This window comes from Ursus arctos, chromosome Y (assembly GCF_023065955.2).
Source record: "Ursus arctos isolate Adak ecotype North America chromosome Y, UrsArc2.0, whole genome shotgun sequence".
NCBI classification, from domain to species: Eukaryota; Metazoa; Chordata; class Mammalia; order Carnivora; family Ursidae; genus Ursus; species Ursus arctos.
In genome coordinates, this window is record NC_079874.1 from 23,933,116 (window position 1) to 23,945,378 (window position 12,263).

Below are 12,263 nucleotides of genomic sequence, written 5' to 3' on the forward strand. Positions count from 1 at the left end.
TGGTTTAGATTATTTCTGTAAGTGGTGTTGAACATTTTTTCATGTGTTTATGCTATGTCTAGTGTGGAGAAATATCTTTTTAAATCCATTTTTACAGGAGACTGGATGGCCCAGTTGAGAGTCTACCTTCAGATCAGGTCATGATCTCAGGGTCCTGGGATCAAGCCCCATGTTGCAGGGAGCCTGCTTCTCCGTCTCCCCTCTCCCCACCCCCCACCTCCATGCTCACACACTCTCTCTCTCTCTTAAATGAATAAATAAAATCTTTTAAATAAGTAAATCCATTTTGAAACTGGATTGTTTATATGAATTTTAGGATAGGTTTTTCCCCTTTCAGCAGTAAACACCATATGAATTTTGGAAGAGATTACGTTAAATCTGTTAATTGATTTGGTAGCATTGAGATCTTAATATAAAGTCTTTTCAGTACATCAACCCATGTTGTCTTTATTATTTAGGTCTTCCATTTCTTTCAACACAGTTGCTCCTTCTTAGTTATGTTTATTTAATCTTGAGTGTTCGTCCTTTTTCCTGCTATTGTAGGTAGTATTTTTTTCCTAACTAATTTCTTAATTGTTTTCTTTCTTGATTATTCATTGCTACTACATAGAAATACAAGTAATTTTTCTGTATTGATTTTATAATTCACAGTTTTACTGAATTCAGTTTCTTTATGAATTCTTTAAGATTTTATCAGTATATGATATCATGTCTTTTACAAATAGTTTTGCTTCCATCTTGCCAATTTTTATGTGTTCATTTGCCTTTTCTTTGCTTTATGCTCTTCTATATTGAGCAGAAGAGGTAATAACAGACATCCTTATCTTGTTCCTGATACAGAGAGAATGCTTTTAGTCGTTCATCATTGAGTATGATATTAAGTCAAAGCTTTTCATATGGGATCTTTATCCTGTCGAGATTTTCTTTATATTCTATGCTCATTAAGTGTTTTTATCATGAAAAGGTTGGAATTTATTTAGGTTTTTCCTGAATCATTTGAGGTGGTAGCAGAGTTTTTTCCTTGTATTCCTTGTGATATGTCAAAAATTGCTTGGGCTTTTTTAAGATTTTTAAGAAATTTTTTTTAAGATTTTTAAGATTTTTTTTTTTTTAAGATTTTTTAAGATTTTATTTATTTATTTGACACAGAGAGAGAGATAGAAAGCACAAGCAGGGGAAGCGGCAGAGAGGGAGAGGGAGAAGCAGGCTCCCTGCTAAGCAAGAACCCTGACACAGAGGATCACAGAGCTCCATCCCCAGAACCCTGGGACCATGACCTGAACTGAAGGCAGCTGGTCAACCAAATAAGCCACCCAGACACCATTCAGAAACAGTTTTATTAAAATAAAAATAGGTTTATTAAAATAAAATATACAGATTTGTATATTGAAAGTCTTGCTTTATTAGGATAAATCTCACTTGGTCATTGGGTATAATATTTTTAATATTTTAATATTTAATATATTTTTAATATACTTACAAATTTGGTTGCTAATATTTTGTTGAGGAATTTTAATTTTTTTATTATGGTAAAAAATATATAACATTAAATTATCCACTTTAAAGCTGATAGTTATATAATATTTAATATATTTGTATGATTTCATAGAAGCTCTAGAATTATTTCATCTTGCAGAAGTGAAACTGTACTCAGTAAACGCTAATTTGCCTACCCGCAGCATCACTAGTACTGCCCTTTGGCACACACCGTTTTACTCTTTGTTTCTATGATTTTGACTACTTTAGATTCTTTGTATGATTGGAATAATACACTGTTTGTTTTTATATCACTGGGTTAGTTGTTTAGCATGATGTCCTGGAGGTTTTTCCATATTGTAGCATGTGACAGGATTTCCCTCCTTTTTAAGGCTGCATAAAATTCCTCTGTATATATTATCAAATATTCTTTATTCATTCATCTGTTGATAGATATTTTTGTTCCTTCCATCTCTTGGCTATGATGAAAAATTCTGTGATGAATGTGGATGTGCAAACATCTCTTCCAGAGCCTACTTTGAATTCTTTTGCATATATACCCAGAAGTGGGATTCCTGGGTCATAGTTATTTCTATTTTTAGTATTTTGAGGAATCTCAGTACTCTTTTCCATAGTCACTGCACTATTTTACATTCCCCCAACAGTGCACAAGGATTCCAGTTTTTCCACATTTGATGCCACCTGTTGTTTTGATAGGAGTCATCCTAATGACTGCAAAGTGACATCTCATTGTGTTTTGATTTGCATTTCACTTATGAGCTCCTTTTCGTATGCTTCTTGACCCTTCTGAGAATATTTGTATTTCTGTTCTTAAGGGTGGTTGTCCTTTTCTTATATAGTATCTTTGTCTGACTTTGTTGTCATCATGATTTTGGCATTATGGAATAAATTTCCGTAGTTTCTCCCTTTAAATTGTTCACAAAAAATTACTGATTGGTTTTTTATTGTTTAGTAGTGTTCACCAGTGAACCTTTTTCTGCTCCTAGGCTTTTTTTCTTTTCTTTCCTTTTCTCTTCTTTTCTTTTCTCTTCTTTTCTTTTCTTTTTTCTTTTCTTTTCTTCTCTTCTCTTTTCTTTCTTTCTTTTTTTTTTTTTCCATCTTAAGTAGGCTTCTTTCCTCTCCCCTCCTCTACATAGAGCTTGAACTCTTGACCCACAGATCAAGAGTCACATGCTCCACTGACTGAGCCAGCCAGGAGCCTCATTCCTAGGCTCTTTTTTGTTGGGGGATGTTTTCTGATAACTGTTATAGTTCCCTTCCTCGTTATAAATCTGTTCATTGATTTATCATCTAATTTTTAAAATAGCTTCTGCTTACCTTTAATTTAATTTGCTATTCTTTTTGTGCTTTTCTGTCTGAAACTATAATTATTGGAATTGTCACTTCTCTAGCTTTCTTTTAGTATTTGTATAGAATGTCTTCTCTGACATTTTAATCTATGTCTTCAGTATGGGTTCCTTTTAATATATACTAGGCTGTAACATGTTTATATGCTTTGACTACGTATTTTTTACTATATTTAGACCTTTGAGTTTTAATATTATTAATAATGGTATCTTTACATTATTGCCTACCATGTTTCTGCTTGTTTTCAGTTCACTCTCCATGTTCTTGGTTCTTTCTCCTTCACTTTTTTCTGCTTTTTCCTTCTATTTAAGTAAATAGAACTATATAACTTCTTACTAGATTTCCTATACAGACCTTACCTATATTAGTGATTTTTCCCAGAGTTTGTAGATTGGTCACAAGAGCTAAAATTAAGGACGCCTGAGTGGCCCAGTCGGCGTCTTCCTTTGGCTCAGGTCATGATCCCAGGGCCCTGGGATCAAGTGCCAATTCAGGCTCCTTGCTCAGCGGGGAGCCTGCTTCTCCCTCTGCCTGCCACTCCCCCTGCTTATACGCACTCCCTCTCTCTCTGACAAATAAATAAATAAAATCTATTTTTTAAAAAAAGTGCTAAGATTATCACTGGAAAATGACTAGTAGTAAGATTCTTTGATGCATTATAATTTTGAAGAAAATTTCTTTCTGAGAAAGCAAATATGAATCTTTTAATATTGTGTATTTATTTTTATTTTTAAAAATTTTCCCCAGCTTTATTGAATGTACATGATAAATAAAAGTATGTATGTAAGATGTACAGTACGATTTTCTTAAATATACATATTGTGACATGATTACTGCAGTCAAGGTAATTAGTATATCCTTTGTTTTACTTAGCTAATGATTGTTTGCATAGGGAGGACACTTAACGATCACCTGTTAGCAGATTTTAAGAACACAGTATGTTATCAAGTATAGTTACCAAATTATACGTTATTTTTCCAACAAAATTTGTTGGAACCCTGGATAACCAGAACTTCGTGCCTTTTACCAACATTTTCCCAGCCATCATTCTACTCTCTGCTTTTAAGAATGTGAGTGTTTTATATTCAACATTTAAATAAGATTATGCAGTATTTATCTTTTTGTGTCTTGACGTCTTAATCCTCCAGGGTCAGCCATGGTATGACAAATGGCAGGACTTCCTTCTTTTTAATAGTTGAACTCTATTGTATTGTATGTGTATATCATTTTTTTTTTAATCTAGCCATACATCATCAGCAGACACTTAGATTGTTTCCATTTCTTGACTATTATGAATAATGCTGCAATGATCGTGAGAATGGAAATATTTCTTCAAGATACACTGATTGTATTCAGTTGGATATATATCCAGAAATTGGATTGCTGGATGATATGACAGTTTTATTTATAGTGTTTTTAAGGAATCTTCATAATGTTTCCCACAACAGATGTACAGATTTACATTCCCACCAACATTGTGCAAGCATTCTCTTTTATCCACATTGTTGCAATCACTTTTTATCTCTTGGCTTTTTGAAAATGCCATCCTAACAGGAGTGAGATGATAACCTGTTTTGGTTTGATTTGTATTTCTGATGATAAGTCACATTGTTCTTCACACATACCTATTCGCCATTATATATATTCCTTGAAAAAGATGTCTGTTCAGGTCCTTTCTCCTTTTTAGGCAGTTAATTTTTTTGCTGTTGAGCTGCATAAAGTTCCTTGTATTTGGAATATAAATCTCTTACCAGAATTGTAGTTTGCAAATATATTCTGTCATTCTGTAGGTTGCCTTTTCTTCTGTTGATTGTTTTCTTTGCTGTGTAGCTCTTTAGTTTGATGCAGGCCTCTTTATCTATTTTTGCTTTTGTTGACGATTCTTGTGATGTCATACCCAAAAATCAGTTTGTAAGACCCATGTCAAAAGCTTATTCTCAGGGATCCTGGGTGGCTCAGTCAGTTAAATCTCTGTCTTTGGCTCAGGTCACAATCAGGCATTGAGACCTCCATCAGGTTCCTGCCTTGGCGGGGAGCCTGCTTCTCCCTCTATCTCTGCCTGCCATTCCCCGTTTGTGCCCTCCCTCTTGGGCTCTCTCTCTCTCTGTCAAATAAATAAGTAAAATCTTTAAAAAAAAAAAAAAAAAAAAAAAAAAAAGCTTTTTCTCTAGTGGCTTTTTTTTTTTTTTTTTTTTTTTTTTAGATTTTATTTATTTACTTGAGAGAGCGCACAGGCAGGGGGAGTGGCAGAACAATTGGGAGAAGCAGGCTCCCTGCTGAGCCCAGAGCCCAATACAGACCCCATCCCAGGACCCTGACATCATGACCTTGAGCTGAAGGCATACACTTAATCGACTGAGCCAGCAAGGCTCCCCTCTCTGTTTTTTTCTTAAGTTTAAGACTTGAATTCATTTTAAATTGATTTTTATGTATGGTGTGAAATAAGGGTCTTTTTGATTATTACGCATGTGGATTTTCTGTTTCCCCAATACCATTTATTGAAGAAACCTTACTTACTTTCCTTTGGCACCTTTGTCAAATATCAGTTGACCATAAATGGTTGGTTTTATTTCTGAGATATCTGTTCTGTCTGTATGTATATATTTCTGTCTTTATGCAAGTAATATACTGTTGATTACTGTAGCTTTGTAATACAGTTTGAAATCAAGAAGCATGATGCCTCCATCTTTGTTCTTAATCAGGATTGGTTCGGTTATTAGAGGTCTTTTGTGGCACGATATGAATATACAATTGTTTTTCTGTTTCTGTGAGCATGCCATTAGTATTTTGACAGGGAATGTGTATTGAAGGAGATTTGGTTTCAAATGGCCATTTTAACCGTATTAGTACTACTAATCCATCAATATGGGATGTCTTTCTTTAATTTCTTTCATCAGTATTAACAGTTTTCATCATACAAGTCCTACAGCTCTTTAAATTTATTCTAAGCTTATTCTTTTGTTAATATTGTTAACAGGATTGTTTTCTTAATACCAGTGTGGGGAATTTTTAATGGTTCTTTGTGTGTAAGTGAAACAATGAAACTTCTGTATTTTCATTTTGTATTCTGTAATTTTATTCCTAACAGATTTTTTTATTGTTGCATCTTTAGGATTTTCTACTTTTATTATGTCATTTGTAGTCAATTTTACTTCTCTGTATCAATTTTATTTCTTGTCTAAATGCTCTAGAAATAATTTTTAGTTCTGTGTTAATAGAAGTGGTGAGAGTGGGTATCCTTGCCTTGTACTAGGTATTAGAGGGAAAGCTTTCAGAGTTTTATTGTTGACTATAATGGTAACTATGGGCTATAAACATTGCATTATATTGAGGTAAGTTCTTTTTATTTGTTTTTTTTTTTTAAGATTTTATTTTATTGGACAGAGAGAGAGATACAGCGAGAGGGAACACCAGCAGAGGGAGTGGGAGAGGGGAAAGCAGGCTTCTTGCTGAGCAGGGACCCTGGGATCATGACCTGAGCCAAAGGCAGACGTTTAACAAGTGAGCCACCCAGGCGCCCCTATTTCTTTTAAAGTTTAAATCACAAGTGGATATCTAACTTTATCAAATCATTTCTCTTTATGCATTGAGATGATCATTGTATTATTTTTCCTTTTTGTAAATGTGATGAATGACACTGATTCATTTGTGTATGTTGAACCATCCTCCCAGAAGGTCATGATGTATAATCCTTTTTATGTCCTGTTGAATTTGATTTGTTATCACTGTTTTGGGGATTTTTGCATTGTGTTCATCAGGGTTATTGCCCTGTAGTTTTCTTTTCCTAAAGTGTTTTCAGTTAGCTTTGGTATCAAGATGATGCTGCCCTAATAAAAGCAGTTTGGAAGTGTACCACTTACTCTGTTTTTTTTTTTTTTAGAACACTTGTAAAAGGATAGGTGTTGGGGCGCCTAGGTGGCTTAGTTGGTTAAGTGTCTGCCTTTGACTCAGGTGATAATCTCTGGGTCCTGGGATTGAGCCCCATGCTTCTCCTTCTTCCTGTGCCACTCCCCCAGCTTGTGCTCTCTCACTTACACTCTCTCATAAATAAAATCTTTTTTTTTTTTTTTAGGATAGGTATTAAGCACCTGGGTGGCTCAGTTGGTTAAGTGTACAATTCTTGATCTCAGCTCAGGTCATGATATCAGGGTCATCAGATCCAATCCTGCACCAGCCTTCATGCTGAGCATGGAGCCTTCTTATTAACATTCTCTTTCTCAGTCCTCATAGATAGATAGATAGATAGGTAGATAGATAGATAGATAGATAGATAGATAGATAGATAGATAGATAGGATGGGGTGCGTTGGCTCAGTCGGTCAGCATCCGACTCTTGATTTCGGCTCAGGTCGACTATATATTTATATATTTATATATAATTACTATATATACTATAATTATTATATCTTCCTATATATTTATATATATTTATAATTATTATATCTTCCTATTGAATTGACCTTTTATCAGTATCTAATATCCTTTTTGGTTTCTCATAACAGTTTTTTACTTAATGCTATTTTTGCTATTCATTTCTCTTCTCTTTTAGTTACATGGAACTTTTGCATAACATCTGCATTCTCTTCACTGTCAAAGTCACTTTCTTGTAGAGAGCATATGGTGGGATCTTGTTTTTTATATATTTTTTTAATCTTACCTTTTTATTGCAGACATAATTCCCTTATAATTAATACTTGATAGAAAATGGAATTTGACATTACTTAGAATTATGTCAACATTCACAGAAGCTGAACATCACAGGCACATGGGTGTACTGTCATTACAAAAGTATGTACTTCCCAGGTACTTTTAAGTTTTAGGTATGAAAGTCAGTTACCAGAGCCAGACTTGTTCTAAACAAGTAGAATTTTTATGTCCATTCAGTCAGAGAGTCTGTCACATCTTTCTGGGCCTATTCATTTGCAGATAGGAACACAAATTGTAACTGGCTTCTAAGCTTATGTCATGTATTCACATGTGATGCCTATCTACATTTGTTATCCAGTTTCTTTAAGATAAAATTGTGGCTTACAGCAGACCTTCATAAATAAGGAAGTTCCATATGGATGAGATTACATCCTCACACATCTTCATTTCATCTCTTCAGGATCCAGCTTCAGTCTGAGGCCCTGGATCCAGAACATCTCAGCTTTGCTTCTCCAGCTTCCAACTCCATGCTCAGTTCTTTTCGGTGCCTAGCTGGTGCCTGCCCTTTATCTTATTTTAATCTATGTATCTACTCAGTGATGGATTAGTTTTGAGTAGCAGATTTAGAGCATTTTAGAATCAACATAATTTTTAAGTGATAGAGTTACTTTTGCCGTTTTGTTAATTGTTTTTGATGTTTTTTACTTTTTTCCTTCCTCTTTGCTATTCCGCTTTGTGACCTGGTTTTTTTGTAGTGGTACGCTTTCATTTTTTTTTATCTATTGTATATCCATTAGAAATTTTTTCTTTGTTGTCACCATGAGATGAAACATCTTATATCAGTATATTTTAAACTTACATCTTAGGTATTAGACAAAAACTTCACCTTTTTTTTTTCTTGATGTCTCTACCTTCTTGCCAACACTTGCTTTCTGATTTTTTTTTTTAATGGTATCCATTGTTATTGGTGAGATAGTATGTCCTTCTAGGATTGATTTGCATGTCCCTAATGATGAGCATTTTTTCATGTGCTGATTAGCTAGTCATGTATCTTTGTGAGAGAAATGTCTATTCAAGTCTTTTGGCCACTTTTACTCTCTGGCCCTCTGGCCCTCCCTCATTTTTTGGTCACAGCCTATACATGTGTATCCATTAACAAATTATTAAAACTATAATGATTTTAAAACTTGCCTTTCGAAGCACCTGAGTGGCTCAGTCAGTTAAGTGTCTTCCTTCTGCTCAGGTCGTAGTCACCAGTCAAGGAATCTAGTCCCCTGCATTGGGCTTCATGCTGGGCAGAGAGCTTGCTTCTCCCTCTCCCTGTGCTGCTCCCCCTGCTTGTGGTCTTTTTCTCTGTGTCAAATAAAAAAATAAAAAACAAAACAAAACACCCAAAACTTTGGCCTTTTAATTTTAGTATTAGAGGTAATAGTGATTTTTTATGTACCACTATAACAGTATTAGAAGCGGGTGCCTCAGTGGCTCAGTCTGCTTTTGGCTCAGGACATGATCCCAGGGTCTTGGGATCCCTACTTAGCAGGGAGCCTGCTTCTCCCTCTGCCTGCCGCTCCCCCTCTGCTAATGTTCTGTCTCTGGCATGCCCTGTCTCTTTCAAATAAATAAAATCTTTAAAAGAAAAAGAAAAAAAAACCCACAGTATTAAAAGAATATATTGAATTTGACTGTATTTATCATTACCAGTCAGTTTTATGCTTTCTTACATTTTTATGTCACTCATTAACATCTTTCAACGTAAAGAACTACCTTTAACATTTCTTGTAGTGTATGTCTTATGGCGATGAATTCTCTCACCATCGTTTGAGATGTCTTTATAGTCACTTCTGAAATACAGCAGTTTTTCCCTTTCAGCACTTTTAATATTACTTCCATTTTCTACTGGCTTGCCAGGTTCTGCTGATAAAAATGATCTTAAGAGTTTTACAGAGGATTTCTTTTATGTGAAGGGTCATTTTTCTACCTACTATCAAAATTCCCTCTTTGACTTTTAATAATTGGATTATAATGTCTGTGTCTTGATGAAATCTTTTATTGGTCCTGTTTGGGATCTGTGTTTCACAAATCTGGTATCTGTATCCCTCCCAAAATTTGGAAAGTTTTTAGCCATTCTGTCTCACCGTAAGCCCCTTCTTCTGTGACCCCAAAATGTGTTTATTGATGTTTCTTTATACTGTCCCGTAAATCTTGGACTTTTTATCGCTGTTTTTATTTCTTTTTTTTCCTTTAACTGGACAATTTCAAATGACCTGTCTTACACTTCACGTATCCTTTCTTCCATTTCATTCCTGCTATTAAAGCTCTCTGTTGCTTTTTTTTTCACTTCATTGTATTCTTCAGCTGAAGAATTTCTTTTTGGTTCTTTTCAAAGATTTCTGTCTGTTTTCACTCTGCATTTTGTTCACATGTTGTGTTCCTGAGTTCAAACAATTATTTTGAATTCTTTGTTAGGCGGCTTGTAGCTTTTCATTTCTGTGCAGCCAGTTACTTAAAGATTATTTTATTAATTGGTGGTGTCATGCTTCCTTGTTTTCCATGTTTTAATCACTTTGTGTTTTGTGTGCGTTTGAGAGAGCAGTCACCCTTTCTAGACCTTACAGACTGGAAGGACCTTAACCTAGGAGTTAGTGTAAAGGTACTAGATTGGTGGTATGTGGGAGTTCTGCTTCAGAAGAGCATAGCAACACTGACTTCTGAGGAGTTCGGTTCAGCATTAAGAAAGACCTATGTCTTTCCTCAGTAATCAACACAGCAGGTATCAGGTGTCAGGAGCAGTAATTTAGGTCTCTCGGGAAGTACAGAGCATGGCAATAGCTCCTTCTCTGATTGAGACAACAGCTCCAACTCCCACCTTAGGTGAGATTAGCAATTGGCAGCATCTTCTTTACCGGTGGGGGTGCAGTGGCAGCGCCTTCTCCAGGTTCTGCAACTGTAGTGGCTCTTTTTTCCAAGTGCAACATAGATGCTAGGCACATTTTTCAACTGGGCTTGGCATTGGTGAAGGCTTAGTAGTCCTCATTGGCAGAAGTTGCTGTTGTCCAAAGCAGTGACAAGGCTGTCTGGGTTCCTACTCTTCGTTTTCCCCCCATGAGGGAAGATTGCAAAATGAGTGGCTCTGTATTGGCATTGAACTCTACCTTTTCCTCAGGCAGGGATAATGTAGGAAATATGTTTCCTACAGTTTTCTATGTGACTGTTCTTGATTTTTGTGATTCACATGTTTTATATGCTGCAGCCTCCTTATTCAACTCTGGATCTGTCCCAGAAGTATTTTGGTGGATATGTAGTAGTTTATTCATTGATTTTGTTGGAGGAACAAGCATGGAAACCTCCTATCCGTAATTGGCTGATATGGCTTCTCTGATTTTAATTGCATTTTATCTGATTCCATTTTTTCTCCCCTTATCAGTTACACTTCTTTAATTACATTTTAAATGCGGTTGCCCTTGAATCTGCAAGAACACTATACAGTTTGAAGAGTGTGGCAAATTCCTTTGAACAGAGAATTTCCAAATTCGCCTCCTTTTCTTTGTACCACTGCTGTCATTCATTTCCCTTGTCCGTACTGAGTAAGTTACTCTTCCCTTCATTATTTTGAACACATTATTATCTGTTAATTAAAATTAAGAATTTTTTCCCTTAATTAGTACTTCCCTGAAGTTCTTTGTTTCTTTATACAGATTAAAGTTTCAGACTTGTATCGTTTTCCTTCTTTCTGAAGTATTTCTTTTAACATTTTGCAAGACAGGTCTGCTGGCAGTTTCCTTGTTTTTTGTCTGAGGAAGTATTATTTGTCTTTTAGTTTTTAATGATAATTTTGCTGTGTACAGATTTCTAAGTTGGTGAGATTTTTCTTTCAACACTTAAAATATTTCACTTTATCTTCTTTTTTTCATGGTTACTAAAAAGATGTCCAAGGTAATTATTATTACTCCTCTATAGGTAAGGTTTTTTTTACTCTGGCTTCTTTCAAGATTTTCTCTCTTTCTTTGATTTTCTGCAGTTTGAATATGAAATGCCTACATATAGGGTTTTTTTTTTTTTTAAGATTTTATTTATTTATTCGACAGAGAGAGAGACAGCCAGCGAGAGAGGGAACACAAGCAGGGGGAGTGGGAGAGGAAGAAGCAGGCTCATAGCGGAGGAGCCTGATGTGGGGCTCGATCCCGTAACGCTGGGATCACGCCCTGAGCCGAAGGCAGATGCTTAACCGCTGTGCCACCCAGGCGCCCCTACATATAGGTTTTTTGGTGTTAATCTTTCTTGGTATTCTCCGTTTCCTTGATCACTGATTCAGAGTGTCATTGATTTTGGCCAGTTCTCCATTGTTATTGGTTGAAATATTTGTTTTGTTTCCTTCTTATGTACCCCATTATCCATATGTTTTACTTTTTGTAGTTGTCTCATAATTCTTTTTATTGCTTCATCTTTTTCTTTGCATTTCAGTTTTCGGAGTTTCTCCTGCATTTTTTCAAGCTCACTGATTTTTTTTTCAGTTGTGTAGTCTTTTGATGAACCCATTACAGTCATTCTTCATTTCTGTTACAGTGACATATCTCTAACATTAGTTGTTTCATAGAATTTTTGCTGCACTGTTTACACTGCCCCCATATTTGTACATGTTCTTTATTTTATCTGTTAGATCCTATGGCATATTTATACATTTTTCAAATTCCTAGTCTGGTAACTCTAACATCTTTTTGCTATATCTGTGTCTGATTCTGATGTTTTCTCCTTCCTTCAGACTTTTTTATTTTT

General features: G+C 35.3%; 1 protein-coding gene and 1 pseudogene across 17 annotated transcripts in view; one reads left to right on the forward strand and one right to left on the reverse strand.

The window, feature by feature from the left end:
• LOC113248372 (probable ubiquitin carboxyl-terminal hydrolase FAF-X) overlaps positions 1-12,263 on the forward strand; it is a 155,144-nt gene that overhangs the window by 97,272 nt on the left and 45,609 nt on the right. The window lies entirely within an intron of this gene.
• Positions 3,746-7,987, reverse strand: LOC123000499 (mitochondrial import receptor subunit TOM5 homolog; annotated as a pseudogene).